Consider the following 22,513-nt stretch of genomic DNA (forward strand, 5'->3'; position numbering starts at 1 on the left):
AGGCCGTGCTTTACGTAGCTAAAAGGTCAACGAATCGCGGAAACGCTCCTGTTTTTAATTAACTAAATTCTGGATTGATCTTGTCCCTTCTTCGAAAATGTTTGGGAAAGCTCAGCTTACCCTGCCTTCCCTGAAGCTTCGCCACTTCCTATGGAACCCATGCTAAGAATATTTTATCGTCCTTAAAACCCCATTGTCGTCTATCGAGTGCGGGCCTTAAAAACTAACAGTGTAACTCATTAGTGCCCATTCTTCAAAAAGTGGAACATGAAAAATAAAATACAGTAAATTAACATATTGCAATTTAATTTCTGCGTTAAAGGTAATTTTTAATCAGTTGTGTATTATTAATTTCTGCAGATATTTTTGGCACGCTAGTTGTCAATGTAATTATATATGAGCCAACGAGAAGAACAAGGCCAAATTTAGAACCGAGCCGAGCTTGTCTCGGAACTATGGTAGCCTCTACCTCACTGTCGGGGACATGTTTGCAAAGATCAGTAAGGCCCGCTGCGATGCACTATCACGCCGCTAGATTTGGATGGGATGGGCCAGGTTAAATAAAATAAAGTACCGGCATGCCTGGATGTTGACAGGGCAGGTAGATACAGCTCAGTTTGAAAATTTGAAGATGTATTACTATATCATTTGTTTTCTTTCCTTATATTACGATAGAATAATAGACGATTAACTGATAAATCCTTGATTCATGAAAATGGATTTACTCCTTAAAAAGTTATGGCCAAAATGACGTTCAAGGCATATTATGTAAAACGTTTTTAGTGAAAAAAAAATTGACTTTAATGGGTTCTAGTGGCAAGTGTAATAGCAACAAAACTTTATAGACCACCGTTTAATACCTGGATTTTCAGCCACGAAAATACAACAGATATGGAAAAGGTAGCTCCATAAGGGTGACCAAATAATGCAAATCATCATATTGTACCCAATTGGGTGTCACCATCTCTGGTGTACTATCAAACCTCACTAACAGTGAATCCTTCGACTAGCATTGCTATTATTCCTCATCCCAGAAGGACTCATATACTGGGTGCCCTCGACTGGCGTGGGTGCAGGTAATTTCACATACCGAAGCAGTAATCCTGTTGGTCATCTCATTTGACGTGAACGAAGATCGCACTCCATGCTCTAATCAAATTTTATGACACATAAATGTTAAATGCTGTCACAGTCACAGAAGATATGTTCATTTCACACTTCCTTACTGCATAATCTGTAATTATGATTTCCTCATACATGCTTATATTATTAGCTCCTTCTTCATGGCAATATCCGCTGTGAAAATCTATTTTATTACCGCCATCTCATTAACGTCTAGTGTTCAAAGCCCTTCAGTTTTTTTCGATCATACTACTCGATGAACAGTTTCTAGTGTCCGTGTCCAGGACTATTTTTCAAGAACTTTACCTGTTGTTCATTGATCCATCCTTTAATTCCGTCCCATGCGAAACTCTTTTTAGATATCCCAAAAGTGTGCTGTGAGCCAGTGAACTAGGTTGTTCGTTTTTATTTTAATAGGTCGATTGTATTTAATTTGTTAACAGTATCAAAAGAGAAATATTGAATGACAAAAATGACATCTGAAGGAGTGGGGGTATGACTTCTGTGTTTGTAAACTATACCGTCTTACAATATTAACTTTCAGTGCATATGAACCCGGACTCTAATTATAACACAAACAATCCTGTCTTTGTTCCATTAGACATCTTTATTTTTAGTCGTTTTTTAAGACTAGATCATTTATCATCGATGGTAATGGTGACGAGAAGAATCTGTTGATGTGATATGCGATTACCTGGCATTCGCTTTACTGTTATGGAAAACCTCGGGAGAAACCCAATCATGTACAAGCAAATATTCTGATGGGACAGATAAAAAAGTTAATTTTTTTCTTCCACCATGTTAATAATGTCGAAACAAGTTTGTACAAATTTTGGCCACTCGACCGCAATTACGAGGCTGTCCAGAAAGTGACTTTCCCTGGAGTCGTTTACAAAAAAAAGAGCACAAATTTATGGAAAGGTTTATTGAAACAGATACAGCAATTGTTGCGCTATTTGTCAACATAACCTCCACTGGAATTGAAACATTTGTCATACCATGGGATAAATTTTGTACCCTTGTGTCGCAAAAGTCAGCCTCTTGGGATCGGAACCAGCGTTTGACAGCCGTTTGCACCTCTCTGTCGATCCCATGATATGACAAATGTCTCAATTCTAGTGAGGAATATGTTGAAAAAAGCTCAACAAATGCTGTGTCTGTTCCAATAAATTTTTCCAATGAAATTTTATTTTCTTTCTCTTAACGGCCCCTGGAGAACTTATTTTTACGGCCCTCGTAATTGCTGTCGAGTGGCCAAAATTTGTACAAGCACTTCTTTTGACATTATTAACATGGTGGAAGAAAAGAATGTAACTTTTTTATTTTTCCCCATCAGAATGTTTGCTTGTCAGCTTAATGGAATTTGAAGCTCGCCTGAATCTAACTCCATTTCTTCTGTTGTACGTCGATAGCTGTCTTCGATTTATTCAGTCGGTTGTCACTGCTAACAAATGAGTAACTTACTATTCCTCCATTCCATATCTGAAGAGACGTTTTGCAGACGTAACTGCGACATTACGGCGGCGTACGGACGGTCACTAAACGATGACAAAATATCGTGAAATAGCAATTAAACAGTAACTGTGCGGCAATGATCGTGCACTTAGTAAATTAACCACAGGGGAGTACGTCTCAAGGTGACCAGAAAATGCGGCACTGCGTTATTGGTCACGGGAATATTTTAATACGTAACTAATTGATAAATACAGTGAGCAATAAATATTAATTACCTCAAGGCTCTCCGTGTGGCACACAGCATTTAAGTGCCATGCATCGTAATTGTTTTTTTAATTACTTACTGTGTATAAAATTAAGTTTTGCCACAATGAAATTGATTTCGGTATGAAGAAAAATCACTACGCAAAGCCTTTTGTGATTGTGTTCAACGTTTCTTTATTAATTTATTTCATAGGTTTACGACCGTATCTCGGATTAGCATGTTATAGGCTATTTCACAGGGTCTTGTATTTTCAAGATTATAATGACTATGTCTGATTGTGTGATACGGATATTAGTATCAACAGAAACATTCTCTTTTCATGATGAAGCCAAAGCAAACGAAACTTGCTTGGTTAGTCTGTTATTTTCTCTATTGCTTTTTCAATGATCGATTTTTTTTTATTGATAGAATGTTCGAGTGGTTCATTGATTTTTCTGTTGGTTTAATTTCGTCTGTTAACATTTTGGTTAATGTCTTGATCTGTGCCTTTTTTTTTTTTGTTACGTAATTAGATGGTTATTTCATTGCATGAATGACTGATTTCATAATAGCTTAGTGATTTAACAACTGCTGATTCATTGATTAATAGGTAAGTTGTTAGGTTAAAAAACTGATTGCTTATTGATTTGGTGGCTTCATTATATGCTTTATTGATGTATTCACTGTTCTGTTAAGTAGCTGATCAAATTCTAATTTTTTTATTTAAGTCAGTGGTCGTCAGCATTCGCTGAAATGTGCAATGGGTACGCGGTGCCGTCCCGTGTGCACTGTCGTGCAACAGGGAGAGAGAGAGAGAGAGAGCATGCCCGCTAGCAGCTACGAGAGCACTATAGTGCACTGCGTTTTCCGCGGGTAAGAGAGGCTAGCCCCAGCGTGCTCTGTGCTGACGACCCCTGGTTTAAGTGGTTTAATGGATAATTGCTTGGTTTCTTATTTGATTATTTTGCTAGTGGTTTTGTTGATTGGAAGGTTATCTTGTTTTTTTGGTAGGTTTGATGGCTAACTTACTCATAGGATCGTTGTGGATTCAGTGATGGCGTAGTGGTTAAGTTTCCTATTTCTAAGATTGCTTGTTTGATATCTTGGTTGCTTGCTTTAATTGATTTATCGTTTACCTTTGTAGTTGCTTGGTTCAGTGATTGATTTGGTGCCAAATAAATTGTTTTTCTGATATCCTAACCTAAGTTCTTTAGCTTTCGAAATTAGTGTACAGAACGAAAAAAATTGGGAACAAATCTTTGGTCGGCGGGAAAAGGCACACAAGTAAAAAAAAAGTCGATTTTTCTGTTGTGCCTAATCACATAAGTCAAGTATTTTTTCTAATTCGTGAAATAATAAAATTTCTTGTAGCTATTTTCAATTGAAAGGAGTCTTATTTTAACCAACATACGCGCATTTCATTATTGTACTTATACTCAGTTAAGAGTAAATTAAAAAAATATATCTCTCCTGAAAAATTCATTTTTTTTTTTTTTACTGATGTGCCTTTTTCCGCCGACCAAAGAAATAATATATAGGTAAATAAATATAACACGTCTTATTTCTATTCGAAGCGAGATATCTGTGTGTCAGAGCTTTGATATTTAATTTTATGACGCAATTTTATTTCTTTCTACAGAGATACGGACGTGAATCTGTCTGTATTGTATTTATTTACGTTCCATGATACTCGTGCATCGCTTCACAACTTCAATATGGAACATGTCAAAAAAATGTAATATGACTACACAGTCTTAATTATAGTCACAGTCTAGTTGAAATATATACAGAAGGGTTTTACAATTTGCTAGTACAACATAAGATTTTAGTATCCATACTTAATACAAGACAGAAATAGTCATGCAGTGTTGTTGACTCTCATAAATTCACGTACAGAATAGAAGGCGTGAGAAATTAGATACTTCTTTAATTTGGCCCTAAATAATCAGATGTTTTGAGTTTAATTTTTATATCCATATGGAGGCTCTTAAAAATTCGTACTGCCATTGAGATGGCATTCATATTGCATTTTGTTGTTGTTATTGAGTAGGAAGGTGACATTGTGATACATTTTTTAACTCGTCTTAATGTGTGTAATCAATGTAACATGATTAAAGTATGTAGTGCCATTTGAAAAATTGATGACGTCACGTGTATCTTTTACCATAATGTAGTTGCATGCACCAAATCTCCACGTTCATGTTAGCTACTCGTTCTAACATAACGATCAAAAACAAGAATTCCAATACCTATCCAAACGAAGAAGTTATAATAGGTACACAAGATAAATGGGACTCCCTGTATATACAGGGTGTTTAAAAAATACGGGGCATAATTTCAGGCATGTATTTCCCACATGTAGATAATCAAAATAGTTCATTACAACATGTGTCTGGAAATGCTTCATTTCCGAGTTATGGCCTTCACAACATTGAAATTCACCGGAACGTTTTTCTTTCCGCAGGTCGTTGTCATTACAGAAGATGTTCAAAATGTCCACCTCCTGCTTGAATACAGACCTCACATCGATGTCTCATTGACCTGCGAACACGATCACAAACTCCAGGAGTATTGCGTATGTCCTCAGAACATGCCATAATTCGATTCAAATACGTTGCAAATGATAAGGATACAATTGATACTCTTTCAACAGTCTCAGACAGTCGTATGAGGAACATTGATTTGCAACGCTACCCTTCGTGTGCTGATAGAAGGAGTCATGTTCACAGCCTCCAGAATCTCCTCCTGTACTTCTGGAGTTGTAGATCTTGGTCGTCCCCTTCCCAAACCAGGAGAGTTAAATTTTCCATACTCGCACAGACGGTAATGAAGACGTACAAATGTCTTCCGATCTGGACATTGTCGCTGTGGGTACCTCTCTTGGTACAAACGACGAGCCAGCGCAGCATTGCCGTCCGCCTTACCGTACATGAAGTGTATCTCTACCAGCTCTTGATTTGAATACATGTCGCACAGTCTAACGCCTACACAACACTGAATGTAACCTTCGCCTCGGAATGAACTGTCAGAGCGCCCTCTTAATGTCTCCTTTGACGGCAACGACCTGCGGAAAGAAAAACATTCCGGTGAATTTCAATGTTGTGAAGGCCATAACTCGGAAATGAGGCATTTCTGGACACATGTTGTAATGAACTATTTTGATTGTCTACATGTGGGAAATACATACCTGAAATTATGCCCCATATTTTTAAACACCCTGTATTAAGAATCGGGGCAAACATTTAGGTGCAGATTGTATTCGTCTACTTTGTGAATACATAACTATGAACGTGGTTTCATAGCACATTCCGACATAAGCTCATTAACATTTCCGTTTTTATTGTTATGGAAAATATTTTTCTGAGAAATGCGAAAAATAAAAGTTTGTCTTGTTATTTAGGTAGACTAATAATTGTGTATGCCATTCCAATGGCAATTTAAGAAAACGAACTATGAGCATTAATGTAATTTGTAATCTCATATAAAAGAACTGATTTCTTTAACGCTTGAGACATACAATGAGAAAGTATCATATTCAAGACACCGGTTCTTTCCCTTTGTACTCTATTTGAGTGCACAAGTTTCACAACCGTGGAAGCATTCGTGAGCAATGCTTTACAGAAGTTTTAATTAATACGTGTTTAGTGAATAGATATCCTATTCCAGTTGAAATTTGAATATAAGGCAGCCTTAGAAAGAGATAGGATACAACTATGCCACGTTTCAAAGCAAACCTCTCCAATGAACGTAAGCACCGCAAGGAAAGATTGGTCCGTACGTTCATCAGCGTGTGTTAAAAGAAAAAGCTACAGGAAATGAAAATGATTCTCTATCTTGGGTACATTAAGAGGTCGACGGGGTGCTTCGTAATGGCAGACAGATTTGCTAAAAAAGAGAAACAAAAGCTACCGAAGTAAATGTAATATATTATAAAAATATTTTAGTTTATAAAATTAAATGTAGGCCTAATAAAAAAGAGAGAAAAGGAACTATACGTCAGCTAATGTACCAATACATTACCTTGCACATTTCATTTTCTGACATTGCTATGACATTTCTTGATGTTTTGAAAGAATGAATTTACCTCTGCCTATAATTGAAGCGTTGGGCCGAATAACGGTCTATGTTACAATCTTCTATTCTATTTTATTTATTAACATTCCATGGCATTTATACATTGCTTCACAGCTAGAATATGGAACAAGCCAAAAAACTTAATACTATTATAAAGTCTTAATTTATAGTCACAATCTAGATGAAATATATACAGACGAGGTTTACAATATAAACTAATATTACAACACAAAGTTTTAGTATCAATTTCATGAAGTGTTATTGAATGCCATGAATTCACCTACAGAATAGAAGGCGTGAGAAATTAGGTACTTCTTTAATTTGGCCCTAAATAATCTCATGTTTTGAGTTTCATTTTTTTATATCGATAGGGAGGATATTAAACAATTTATTGCCATATAACGTACTCCTTTTTGATAGCACGATGGACTTGCCGCTGGAGTATGAATGTCATATTTTTTACGTATATTTATGCTATGAACTGTTGAATTAGTTACAAAGTTTTCACGATTACATACGAGGAAGATTATTAATGATAAAATATACTGACAAGCCATGGGCATTATTTGTAGTGCTTTGAAAATAGTCCTACACGATTCCCTAGAATTGGCACCTACTATTATTCTAATTACTCTTTTTGTAGCAGGAATATACTGTTACTATCTGTGGAATTTCCCCAGAATATTATTCCAAAACTCATTGCCGAGTGGAAGTATGCAAAGTATATTGTTTTTAAGGTATTGATATTTACTATCTTTTGCATAGATCTAATAGCAAAACATGCTGAATTTAGTTTGGGGGTAATTCTAATTGTGCAGGAGAAACAAAACTGTTACACCGTAATTCCTCTCATAAATACTATCAGACTATCAACATAGACCGTTATTCCATCAATATGTTTTGTACACTAAGCAAAGTATACGTTTGTATGTTATTGAAAGTAATATTAAACATCATAGATGTTTGTAACATTTTTAACTCCACAGAAATGCTACTGTGGAATACAGACAGTAAACAGATTTATACAATCAGAATATTTAGAAATATAGAAAACCAATAACAAGGTTAAATTATGAACAAAATGATTGACAATTTTTTTAAATGCTATATATTAATATGAATTAACACCATGTAATTTATTAAAATTACACTCAATGTCATATTATGAATAAACATAGTACAATAATCTATTGTTCAAATAACAATACTATTATTATAAAATAACTGCAGTATTGAGATGTAGAGACAATTAAATTAAAGAAAGTTGTTACGATAACAAATGAAAAATAGAATTAAATATTATAGTTGAGAAATTGTTTCGGGATGGAATTTGAAACCCTGTCCCGAATATTCAATATTCATCCCAACAGATGGCTTCTCTGTTATGTATAAATTGTATTAATAGTGAAAACAATAACAATCACAGTTTTCAAATGCTAACTGTAAGAGAGTAAAGGCTGGTTCACAATAAACCGGGAACGGAAACGACAACGAGAACGAGAACGGAAATAATGTTAAAATATGAGTTTTTGAATGTGGGCATTCACAATAGTTAATTGTGAATGCTCCCATTTAAATACATTTAGTTTAACATTATTTCCGTTTTCTGGTTGTCGTTTCCGTTCCCGGTTTATTGTGAACCAGCCTTAATACATTTAAGCAGGTCTTTTCTGACATCAAGAGCAAATTGTGAGCATATATACTTACAAGAATTTCCACAAATCTGTTCCTGAAACGAAATACCTTGATAAAATTCTAAGATAAACTATAGTGGCAAAACACAACATAGAACACTAACACTAGGTAAAGTGTACATTAAAATACAACTAATAAAATAGCCTACTGCAAAAATACCAGACAGGAACTTACCTTACTTGGGGCATCTTTCGCACTAACTTGCGACTTCGTCTTCCTTGTTGTATAGGCCTATTCAAGATCACTATTTCTCAGCGACTTTCGTGACGCATCTTTCCACGTATTAATATTAATTTGTCGGATATTTTTTTGTTTTTAGATTTATTTAGCCAATCAATATCTACCGTAGAAATCGTCACTGTCTTGCAGTCGTCCATTTTACATATTAGATCAACCGAAATCTGATACACAGTTCAAGTACCCAATATTCGTAAAGAGAACAAACTCCCGTAAAATAACTCCCGATACGATGTAAACAACTGGATACGCTAGAAGTACTAGTGACATAGACCGTTGTTCCAACCAAGAAATTCATGGTTGTAACTCGTGTAGAAGCGCCTATGATACAGATATTGAAAACCAATTTTTGTGACAGCTGTGCAAGACTATACACAGCATTATTTCATTAAAAACTCGATTTTGAAAAATTGTAACGTAGACCGTTATTCGGCCCAACGCTTTAATCAGTTAATATCAGAATACTTAACACACGGCTTTTAAAGAACCCGAAGGTTCATTTCCGCCCTCACATAAGCCCACCATCTGTCCCTAACCTGATCAAAATTAATTAAGTCCCTAGCATCATATCCCACCTCATATAAAAGGTGAAGATATTTAACTAATTTCAGTTTATCTCTATAGAAAGAAATAGCCACTTAGCCTAAATCCCGATGTCCACGTTATCACTGATACTGATACTACTTATCCCTAATAAAATACTATCCAGTATTATCACTTGCATTGGGGTTACTTGTCACTAATCTGTTTCGTAATCAAATATTAAGTTACCTGTTTAATTTAAAATGCAAAAATTATTTACGGATTATGGAATTTATACGGCATGAATAATAGTTCTTAATATAACAAAGATAATGCATAATATTTTTGTAAAATGATTATGAAGTTGTAACGTATCGCATTTTAATTTAATAGATCTCCCGACATGATCGAAATGGCGACTCTGCTACGAAAATTTTCAGGGTTGTTACAGTTCCGCTTTATTTTTCCCCCCGAAATCGGTTTACGCTGGAAATGAGGATGAGAGGGATGCAGGAAGGGGAGGATATTTTCACGTTGTTAATCCTGATCCAATTTCAATTACTTCTGGAAGAGCTGGTTCAGGAGCAGGCCTACATAAAATTATGACGAAAAATATTACAATCGATAATTGCAATCATACGTAATGACCTCGCCACCGCTACGCAGTTTGGAAATGGGCTCACATTCTATTTAAAAGTTCCATGAATTTTATTAAGGTGACAGACGATTAACTGCAAATAATACTGATCTCTCTGATTTTGGTTCATATGTTTGCCATTGGAGTCAAGTTTTCGATGTTCGAGCCCTGCCAAAGACAATTAAAACAACTATAAATTATTGCGGTTTCTGTCTAAGAAAAGGTAAAACTGTGTATGCAAACCTATCTATTTGTATTATCTACAATTACCCTGCCCCTAAATTAGAGGACTCCAAGCAAAAAAATTTTCAGTCACTTCCTCTCTCAGATTTCTTTCTTTTGTGGAAATATACAGAGCGCGGCATACATAACTTACCGGCATCATGACCGGTCGTAGCTCGCGTGTTTTATGGGCAAATGCGACCGGCTTCTCGCACGGGAGGGAAACTAATCGTCGGTGAATGGCGGTGATTTAGGTCTGTAGTCCCGTATAAAAGTAATGTGCCGCTAAGAGACAATATATGATATATAATTATGATATGATATGATATGATATGATATGATATGATATGATATGATATGATATGATATGATATGATATGATATATGATATGATATGATATGATATATATATGATATGATATGATATGATATGATATGATATGATATGATATGATATGATAAGATATGATATGATATGATATGATATGATATGATATGATATGATATGATATGATATGACATGATATGATATATGATATGATATGATGACATGACATGACATGACATGACATGATATGATATGATATGATACGATACGATATGATACGATATGATACGATATGATTTGATATAGGCTATATGACATATGACGTGATATATATGATATGAGGACGTAAATGACATGATGTGTTATATGCAGGCTTCGGCCTAGGGACACAGATTAACCAGTATGAGGTGTAGAGTACACGGAGTATAAATGACGTCATGACCCGTGTGGGGTGACTAACAGCACAGGTGGGTCAGTAATGTTAATTGTTTATTGTTAATAAAATAACATGGACAAAAATACAATCTTAGTTCTTCCCTGAAGGAGTAAAAAATCTCGTGCTCAGGGAGATATCTAAACACAAAAGTAAACACAAAGATAATTATTTGACACAAACTGGGTCAAGAAAAAAAATTACAGGAATAAATAAAATTTAAAAATACAATTCCAATTTTAACAATTTAAGTCATACAAATATATATACATATTAAATCAATGTATATTCTTTAAAAATTAAATTCCTAACGTTATTTTTTTTTAATTTCTGATATTAAAATTTTCCAAATTTGGTTTTTATCAATTATTTTATTGTATAACCTTGGACCAAAGTAGGTACCATGGCTCAGAGCTGTGCTTATGAAACAATTTGGTTCCTCTAGTCGTATAAAATCGGATCTTTCAGTTCCATATTTATGATGATACAATTTCAATTTATTACGATTTTTATGTATGAAGATTAATAACGCAATATAATAAATCTGTTTAATTTTCAAAACATTAAAATCAGTAAACAAAAGCTCAGATGAGTAATCAATTGGTTTATTAAGGCATATTTTAATAATTATTTTCTGAATAAGTATTAGTGGAGTGAGATTAGAAATACATGCATGTCCCCACCCTAAAATTCCATACTGGAGAATGGATTGAAATAAAGCTAAATAAATGAGACGTAAAATATTAATTGGTAAACATGACCGAAGTATAACAAAGATATAAATTGTTTTACGTAATCTATTGCATTAATATGTAATATGTTTGTTCCATCGTAAGTGTTGGTCGATTGTAATGCCTAAATACTTAACTTCTGAGGATTCGGTCAATATGGGACATTCACAATTTTGAGAAGAACAATCTGAATGTTTAATTTTGAGCCTAAAGGAAGATTGAGGAGATTGAAGACCACTGGACCTTAGTGAAAATGGAACAACAGTTGTTTTGGATGTGTTTAAGGAAAGAGCGTTTGAATCAAACCACTCTTTAATTACCTGTAATCCATTATTCACATTAATATAAGTGCCTTTCCAAGATTTTTCACCGAAAAGAATTACGGTATCATCCGCATATGAATATATAACCCCATTATATTTGCGTAAATCAGTTAATAACAAATCATTTATATAAATCAAGAATAAAATTGGACCAAGAACTGTGCCCTGAGGGACCCCTACTTTTATGTTTTGAGTAAAACTAAATTCATTATCAATTTTAGTTACATGATTTCTGTTATTCAAATATGACTTATATAAACTTAGAACATGACCGTTAATGCCTAACAAGTTTAATTTCTCTAATAAAATATCATGGTTAACGGTATCAAATGCTTTTCGAATATCCAAAAATATACCCAAGCATTTATTCCCTCGGTCTAACTCACATATGATTATGTTTTTAACACATGAAATAGCATCATCTATGCCAAGTTTATTCCTAAAACCGAATTGATTTAAAGAAAGTATGTTGTATTTGTGCAAATAATTTAATAGACGACTTTTTATGCATTTTTCTAAGAGTTTAGATATACATGAGAGTAAAGAAATTGGTCGGTAATTGTTCATGAATTTTTTATCTCCTGATTTGAAAATAGGGACAATTATAACATTTTTCAATTTAGCTGGAAATTTAGCATATAAGAAGCATAAATTAAATACATGGACAAGCGGTTTAGCCGAGAAAATACTGAACAGTTTAAATATTTTGGAGGGTGTAGCATCTTCACCAAGGCTTGTGTTATTTTTTAATGGGGAAACATGTTTAATTATTTCATTTTCTGTTACAGGGAACAAAAACATATAAGACTGGAGTTGTTTCATATTATTACAAAAATTACCACTCTTCCTAGTTGTTATACTAGAAGCAATTCCAATGCCAATATTTGAAAAATAATTATTAAACTCCTGAGCTATTTCAAATTTGTCCATAATTAATACACTATCTTTATTATACAATTCCGTAATAACGTCTTTCACTTTCGGTTCTAAGTTAATTGTCTCTCTAATTGTCTGCCAAAATTTATTAGGGTCACTTCGATTGTTTTCTAGTTTTTCGGAATAATAGCTAATTTTCCTGTATTTTATAACATTTGTTAGAATATTTCGATATTTTTTGTATTTATATTTAAGTTCAGTATTGAATGGTTCTTTATGTACTTTCTTAGCTGGTTTATCTCTAGTTCGTATAGACTTCACGATACCAACTGTGATCCAAGGCTTTATTTTTTTATATTTACTAGATTGTTTAATACATTTATTCGTAGTATTTTTACTAATAACCGTATTCAAAATTTCATAAAAATTATCAAGACCAATATCAGGATTCTCACACTTAATAACATTATCCCAAGTTTAATTTTTTATGTCAGATAACACATTTTCATAATCTATTTTTTAACACATGTAGATAAATCATATTGCACAAAAGTAGTGTTATTAATGAAGTTAATGAGAGCAAACGTACAGTAATGATCTGTCATTGCACTACAATAGACTCCAGAATCAAAATTGAGAAAATTTGTACAACTTTAAAAAAATATGATCAAGACGCGATAATGATAACTGTCTAGTGACTGCATTTAAAAATTTACTAAAAACAAATTCCTGTAGAATATCCATATACATATTTGTGGCCAAAATTGTCTAAATATTTTTCTAAGATTTGAATATTAACGTCACCAATGAGAATGTGTAATGTGCATTACCGTTGTGTGTGTTGCTGCTTGGCTGCGGTACATGTAACAGGCTTCGGCGTAGGGACACCTGATTGAAGGTTACAACTCACTTTAATACTTTAATGGTAGACATATATTGCCTACACTAGGAATGTACTGTATATAGAATGCTTCTGTACAGAGTGAAATATATTTTATGCCGTACTATGACGGATTGTTTACATGTTGAGACACGAAATAACGCCGCGCTCCATCTCCCAATCCACTCGACCAACACAAAACTATCGCCCGTGCGTTCTGAACTTTATGTGTTTCTGTGCCCAGGACCGAAGCCTGGTTATCTGATACGATGTATGTTATGATGTGATGTGATGTGACATGATATGGTATGTGATATGTGATGTGTGTGTCGGCCTCGGTAGCGTAGTCGGTATAGCGCTGGCCTTCTGTGCTCGATATTGCAGGTTCGATCCCGGCCCAGGTCAATGGCATTTAAGTGTGTTTAAATGCGACAGGATCGTGTAAGCAGATTTACTGGCATGTAAAAGAACTACGGGACAAAATTCCGGCACACCGGCGACGCTGATATAACATCTGCAGTTGCGAGCGCCATTAAGTAAACCATAATTTTAATATGTGATGTGGTATGATAGGCCCTATAAGATATATGATATGATATATGATATGATACAATACGATACGATACGATATATGATATGATATGATACGATACGATATATGATATGATATGATATGATATGATATGATATGATATGATATGATATGATATGATATGATATGATATGATATGATATGATATGATATATGTTTACAGTAGAACGCCGGAGAGAGCAGTCGCGTGTGCACAACTCCCTAACACAGCATAAAGGCTATTGGCCTGAGGAAGAATACAGTAAGAGAAGATGGAACAGTGGTTACAGAAAGAGACATCAGAAAATGATAAAGTAAGTGAATTAAGTAGAGAGGGAAGGAATAATAATGCAGGCTTGAATCAAGTAGAAGTAGGAATGAAGAACCGGGCTTTAGAAAACTTAAGACTAAAAGTAGAAAACATCAGTGAAAAGATAGAAGAGTTGATGGCAGATAATTACAAATTAAAGAAGAAGATGAGTGACTACGATCTCAAGATGAGGAAAAACAACATAATAATTTTCGGGGTCGAAGAAAGGGGCCGGGAAAAAGAGATGAATACCTTTGAGAAAGTGAGAAATTTATGTGAAGTGATCTTTAATATCGAGTCGAGAGAAGAACATGTCGACCATACGTACAGGTTAGGGAACGGGACCAAAAGACCTATCTTCTTGAGCTCTAGGATTACAAAAGTAAAGGAAGCTATTCTGAATAACCTAGGACGGCTCTGCGGCTCGGGAGTGAGAGTGGAAACAGATATGCCATTTGAAGTAAGAAATAGAAGAAAACAGCTACTACCTTATATGAAAGCAGCGAGGGCGGAGGGTCACTTTGCTAAAATGTACGAGGATAAACTCAAAGTGAACGGAAAATGGCATGATCTGGAGTTTTGCCTGAGGAATGAAGATCATCCAGAATTTGGACTAACGAGAAGAACGAAAGAGGACAGTGGACATATTTCTACTCTGCAGAGGGAAACAACGAGAAGGCAATAGAAGGTCGACGTTAGCCACATAAGCGGAGGGAAGGAGAATGAATGGTGGAAGAAAATCATCCCAACTTCAAGGACGGAACAAGTGATTGTCGCATATCAACACATGGTAACAGGAGTGAATAGTAATGAGTTCAGGAACCCACATACTGACGTACGAGGAAGTGTAAAGATGTTGGCGCAATAAGGAGAAGAAAACAGTAACATGATCGTGCAAAGTTAGCGGATTCCTAGTCTCCATACGATGGCGGTAAGGTTAGCGCACTCCAGAAGGAATGCTGACAATAACGGAACAAACAACACGGGTGCTAGAACAAAGGTGAGGGGTGATAAAAAGAGAAACCAAGAGTCAGGAAGTGATAGGGAAGAAAGTAGTGTAAAGAATAAGGGTGCAAGTGCAAGTGGAAATCTAGCATGTGAAAGTGAAAGCGTGGGGGGAAAATAAAAGAGGAATAGAAGAAGAAATAAATAGAAAGAAAGACAAAGTCAAAAATAAGGCAGAGACGAACAGTAAAGAAAGGTCAGAATTTGCGACAGTTGAGGATTTAGCAGAGATATTTGATATGTGTAAAAAAAAAAGTGGGGTTGTGATCAAAAAATGCAAGTGTAGTGAAACTGGAAAAGATCGAGAAGTGTAGGGGAGAGAGAGAGTGTATAAGCAGATGTGTAAAATAAAATATAAGTATTTATAGGATGTGAGAATAGTGACAATGGATTAGGTGTAAGCAGAATAGTGTGAAAGTGAAAGTGAGCGCAAATGGAAATGAGTGATAATAGTGAGAAAGGGTTTAGAGAAATGAACAAGTGTCAGCATAAAATTAGTACTAACATTTGAATGTGGGAACAGTAATTGAATAAAAGGTCAAACAACAAATAGGCTAATAATTCAATATGATAATTTATAGAGAAAAATTGAAATTGAGGTTTTAGTGAATAGTAGTTAGAGGAAAAGGGGGGTGTGAAAGGAGTATATACAGACGTGGACAAATTATTAGACTAAATTAATTGTATGTGCAACGAAGCTATATTTATCGGTAGAAATAATGAACAAAAATGAATTTTGCACAGATATAATGAAGAGAAAATTGAGAATTGAGGTTGTTAATATTTTGTGAACATTCCCTTACTCTTTATTAACACGCTGATTTTGTCAGGGATGCTGGAAACCAAAGTTTGACACTTTCTTTGAATATCAGCATCATTTAGCCAGATATCAGACAGTGCTTAAATGAGTCCATGTTTTGTTGTAAGCCTCTTTTTATTCACTTCCTTCTTCAGTATACATCACAGATTTTCAATTTCGTTCATGTCCGGTCTTCTTACAGGCCATGGGAGAATATCTTCTGCAGTATATAATTAAAACACCAATAGTACCAACATAGCCAGAAAAAATATACTTAACCATTGGAAAAATATACCAGAAGATGTAAACAATTATATTTACAACAATAGAGACCCTGTGAATTACACTGATAGTTGATATGACGAATTATATTACGTTTCCAAGAAAAAGTTTTAGTCTAATAATTTGTCCACGTCTGTATTATTAGATATATTAGGATTCATGATCAAATAGATAATAGCAAATGAAATGTAGGGAAATACTGAAGGGGAGATTGACCAAGTAATAAAAAAACGTAAATAGCGGAATTGGGAGTATGTGTGTAGACGTGTACTGCAAATAATGTGTTATTGTAATAATATGTTAATGGTGGCACCGGATACAGAAATGTGAGGTACACCATTACATGTAAAGAAGTGCTGTGAAGAAATATATATCATATCATATCATATCATATATAATATCATATCATATCATATCATATCATATCATATCATATCATATCATATCATATCATATCATATCATATCATATCATATATCATATCATATCATATGATATCATATCATATCATATGATATCATATCATATCATATGATATGATATGATATATGAAGAACACTTCATCTTAAGCGTTACAATTTAGGACAAATCCTGCATGATTATACAGGGACATCACTTTATTTTTACCAAAATTTTTAACATTAACCTGGCTATACTTGGAAACACTGTTGCCCCCTTCCATTACAGGAGTTTGATGTTACTAGTACAATATGTAAACAAATCATTTTACTAGGTATAGGAGGAGAGAAAAGTAGTGTATCCATTTATGTTGTAGGGAAATACGATATTACGATTTTCAGTTTGATTATCACTTTTACGGAATTTATCAAAATACAGTAGAGTAGTAACATTAAAAAAAAACTCAACTTTTCAGGCCGCTATGTTCGTTATGTAATGTCTACTTTATTTAGCATATTAATTATTGATGTTAACATACAATATAGAGAGTGAATTTAAATTGAGGGGATCATAAGTAAAGGGCAATAAGTGCACTTAAGTTACTTTTGAGAAAATGGGGTTTAAATATTTAAGCTTTCGTAAAATCGGTGAAATTTTTATTTAAATTTTAATGTGTCATGCGATTAAAATATCCCTTTGCCACTAAAATTTTAGATACTTTAGCTTACACTGGATGCACTTAACTCATGTTATTACAAATATCACTAGCATTCCTTTGCTTCTAGCCACCTCAGTTCAAAATAAGCTAATGTGAATTTTTAAACAAGTTGCTGAAAATGGTTGCCCTTCATTACAATGCAGCCTTCAATTCAGTAAGCATATTATTAAAAACATTTTGGAGCATATTCTCTGAAATTGCATTTATCGTTTCTTGAATATAATTTTTAGTACGATATTATTAATATAGGTTCTTTCTTCTATAGAAAATGCAATCATATTTATGAAACACACTATACACTGCAGTGTTTACTTCACTGCTTGAAGACTTCGAATGCAACAGCGGCCGTAAGTTTGTGTGTCTGACTTGAACAAGGACATTAGTGAAGGAGTGAGAGTGAAGTACATTCAGAAATGCAGGTACAATAAAAATGCAAGTAAAAATAAAATGATATCCCTGTACAATACAAACTTTCTCATAATCAGAAGAAGTGACAATGTCAGTAATGTACCGACTATGAAAATGTAATACTTAATTTTTTTAAATCGACTAACAAATAAAAGAACTTCGAAATTTTACCTTTACATAAGACAATCAATCCATGCTTTGTTTCATACACTGCACTAAATGAACATTCTTCCCCTGGGTGTAATACCAATGTGGGACTTATGGAATACAGAGTTGTGTGCTGAACTTGCAAGCAACTTTGTGAATATGTATATATGTGCGTTTTAAGGTACGGATTTAGATACAACCTTCCTTCATTATGAGAAAAACGATTCGAACATTGGCAGAAAAATAAATTTCCCTGTCTTCCCTTTTCGAGAGTTTCTTTTGTGCATTTTCTTTAGGCATTCTCCCTCATCCAGACTCTAATTCTTCCAATATAAATTGTGAGACTGCGAGAATATTGTGAGCGGGGGATGGATTTTCATCATAATACTAGTGAGTCAAGCAACCACACCCCCACCCCCATTCTGCCTGATCCGACTGAATGAACAAGGGAAAAGAAAAGATTTCTTGAAGCATGTCCAAACCACGGTGGAACAATGGCAGGGGCTGGAATTCGACGATGCATCGAGTAATGCGACCGCGGATCGACTAATAAACCAGAGAAACGGAACGTTATGGAATGGATCTGCCTGCAGCAGCCTGACCTCCACTCCTTCATGCTTCATGCTAACTTTGCCTTCATTGCTTTATTCTTAATGTGGCAATTATGCAACCTACCTAACATAACAGAAAAAATGAGTAAAAAATTATGAAGGCAGTGTACTTCTGAGGAAACATACTTAATATTCTTGATAGGCCTGTTCGCACAAACTTTTACGCACTTTCAGCCATTACGTAGTACATACTACAGTATTTTGAAAACTCAGTAAAGACATAAAATGGAGGAAGAAGGTGAAGAAGATGCGGACGATGAGTAGAGCAGAAAGAGAATAAGGGGAATGATTAGATTAGATCAGATCAGTTCAGTTCAGATTAATGTCATGAGTATTATACAAATACTATGGACATAGTCATAATACAAACAAAACAGAGTGAATAAGATTGTATTAGAAACATAAGTTATTAACAGAGGACTCAAAGTATTCACTAATATTATAAAAGGGATGATTAATCATCTAGCGTTTTAAAACTTTCTTAAATGTGTTATAGTTAACAGTGTCTGCAGACTTATGTAATCTATTAAACATAGATACTGCCATGGACATAAATTGTTTTTTAGTTGTTTCCAGTTTAATATTAGATTCAGTGAAGTGAAAATTGTATCTTGTATTATAATTATGATGATCAGATCTGTGATAATAATTTCCTAAATTTTTCTTTACATTCAGCAAAGAGGTGAAGATGTAAAGATTAATAACAGTAAGAATAGCCTCATTTATGATTAGTGGCTTACAGTGCACATCATAAGCAGAACCAGTCAAAATACGTAAGGCTTTTTTTTTTGTAGAAGGAGAACATTAGCTACACTAGAACTATTTCCCCATATGGAAATACCATAGGTTATTATACTATTGCAGAAGGCAAAATAAGCACTTCTTACATATGTTTTAGGCACCAGTGACTTCAATTTGCTTAATAAATAAATAACTCTTGAGAGTTTAGTATAAACATAATCAATATGTAGGGCCCAAGATAATTTGAGATCCAGTACAATTCCTAAAAGTTTATCTGATGGATGAGAAGGAAGAGAATGGAAGAAAGACGATTGAGATAGAGATAAAAAACGTAGGAAAAAAAATTGGGATGTGGCTGTGTCGGACACACGACCATGGGTTTACTCCAATACGTGTGGCTTCAATCGACAGATCTAGTCGAGATTTTTCGTTTGACACTAAAATCAGGGCGCTAGCCCATCGAAGTCGCGAGATATATAGGAGTAAATTTTCTCCCACTCCCAAAATGGTTGCCAAGCGGTGCGGGAAACCGCCCGCGCCTCACGCATGCGCGGCGACAACTCAGTTTCATGCTCGTATCGCAGTTGTATACTCCTCATCCTGCCTAAGGTTTTTCCTTGGTTTTCCTAAGGAGCTAAGACAAATGTCGGGATGAGCCCTAAAATAAATGGGACACGGACCTGCACTCATATTCCCATGATCCCGGAAATGTTTCTAAATTTAATTAATAATTACACCTATCCCTGCCTATCTCTTCGTAATTGAGTCAACATAAAGCCAAATGGCTGGTCTCTACTTTGAGACGATTCAACAAGGTTCAAGACATAATCAATCAACCCCTACCTAAAAGCCAAATTGGCTAGTCTCTTTTATGAGACAACTCATTCTGCCTAAGGTATTCTGTGGTTTTCCTAAGGCGTTAAGACAAATTTCGGGATGAGCCATAAAAGAAATAGGCCACGGACCTATATGCCCTTCCCCATATTCCCCCTTTTCTAACAATGACGTAATGTCCTAGTTCAGAACCTATAAATTGCCTATTTAATTTGCGATATCACTCATTTAGTCGCAATGCGAAAGGACAGGGAACCTTTCAATTTGCAGATTCAGAATTCACGGCGTCTCTCCTAGCGGTCTTCGCCTGCCTTGTCATCTAACAACAGATGACAGAGTCTTCTCGACTCCTCCTGCACTGCGAAATGACACAATTCATTTCAATGTGCAGATTTACATCAACCATTTCTTCCTCGTCCCTCCCGTGATCACTTTGATCACATTTCCGTCCCCTTGCGTATGTGGTACCTAAGAGGTTGCGTCCATTTTCGGTTTTTTCCCCTTCAAAATTTTCTAGAACTCCTCCAGTGGAGCATCGTAAGCTGGAGTGAGACTAGTGGCCAACAGGCTTGGAGCTCACATATTTAGTTTCTTACAGCCCCGAACTCCTTGCAGGGACGCGTTTTGCGTACCTTTTAAATTTGTCCTCCAAATTCTTCTCTTTCAATTCAATTGTATACCCCATCGAACGACACCACATTGATTTCAATCGTGTTATTAGTCACGAAGTTAGATTGTTGGAATAGATCATCCAGCAAACATTACATCGTGGTTTCCGTCGTGGTACCTCGTATGTCGGTCAGATTTTAAATACATATTCACGTCAAAATAGAAAACGAAAAGAGGACGAAGACAAGAAAGGAAGAAGAGAAGAACGACTAGGACAAAGAAAATAGAAAACAAACAAAAGGAATGAGGACGACGAGAAGGAGGAAGGTAATAAACGAAGAATTGAGGAAAAAAGAATAAGGCGAAATGAAGAAAGGAAGAATAGAAGAGTGAGAGAAAGGAGAGCTGGAGAAGGAAAAAGAAGGAGAAGCAGAAAAGAAGACGAGAAAAGCTTAAAAAGAAAGAATGAAGTTGAGAACGAAAAAATAGGAAACATCAAGCAAAGGAAATTGTAAATAGTAAGACAAAGACCAAGGGGAAATTAACGAACGGGTGGAAAATGACGAGGAGAAGAACGGAGGTGTGAATGGGAGGAGAGGAACGAAGTTGAGAGGTACAAATGGGAGAGAAAAGATGAAGCGCAGGAGAGGGATGAAGGAGAGAACAGGGAACAGATAAGAGACGAAGGGCTGGAGAGGAACGAAGGGGAGGAGAAGGACGAAGACGAAGTGGAGGAGAGGAACGAAGGGGAAACAGGACGAATGGGAGGAGAATGAAGAAGGAATTTAGGGAGACGTATGGGAGGATAAGGACTAAGTGCAGAAAAATTACGAAAGGCAGTAGAGAGACGAAAGTTAGTAGGACGAAAGAGAGGAGAATGAGGAAGCGTTGGAGAGGGACCAATGGGAGGATAAGTACGCAGGACAGGAAAGGAACGAAGAGGAATAGGACGAATGGAATGAAAATGACGGGTTGGAAATGGACGAAAGGGGAGTGAGGACAAAGGGCAAGAAAATGACGAAAGGCAGTAGAGGGACAAAAGTTAGTAGGTCGAAGGAGAGGAGTAGGGGATGCGTTGGAGGGGAACGATTGGGAGGATAAGTACGAAGGACAGGAAAGGAACGAAGAGGAATAGGACGAATGGAATGAAAATGACGGGTTGGAAATGGACGAAAGGGAGGGTGAGGACAAAGGGCAAGAAAATGACGAAAGGCAGTAGAGGGACGAAAATTAGTAGGACGAAGGAGAGGAGAAGGGGGAAGCGTTGGAGAGGGACGATTGGGAGGATAAGTACGAAGGA

Source organism: Periplaneta americana, chromosome 10 (genome assembly GCF_040183065.1).
Source record: "Periplaneta americana isolate PAMFEO1 chromosome 10, P.americana_PAMFEO1_priV1, whole genome shotgun sequence".
NCBI lineage: Eukaryota > Metazoa > Arthropoda > Insecta > Blattodea > Blattidae > Periplaneta > Periplaneta americana.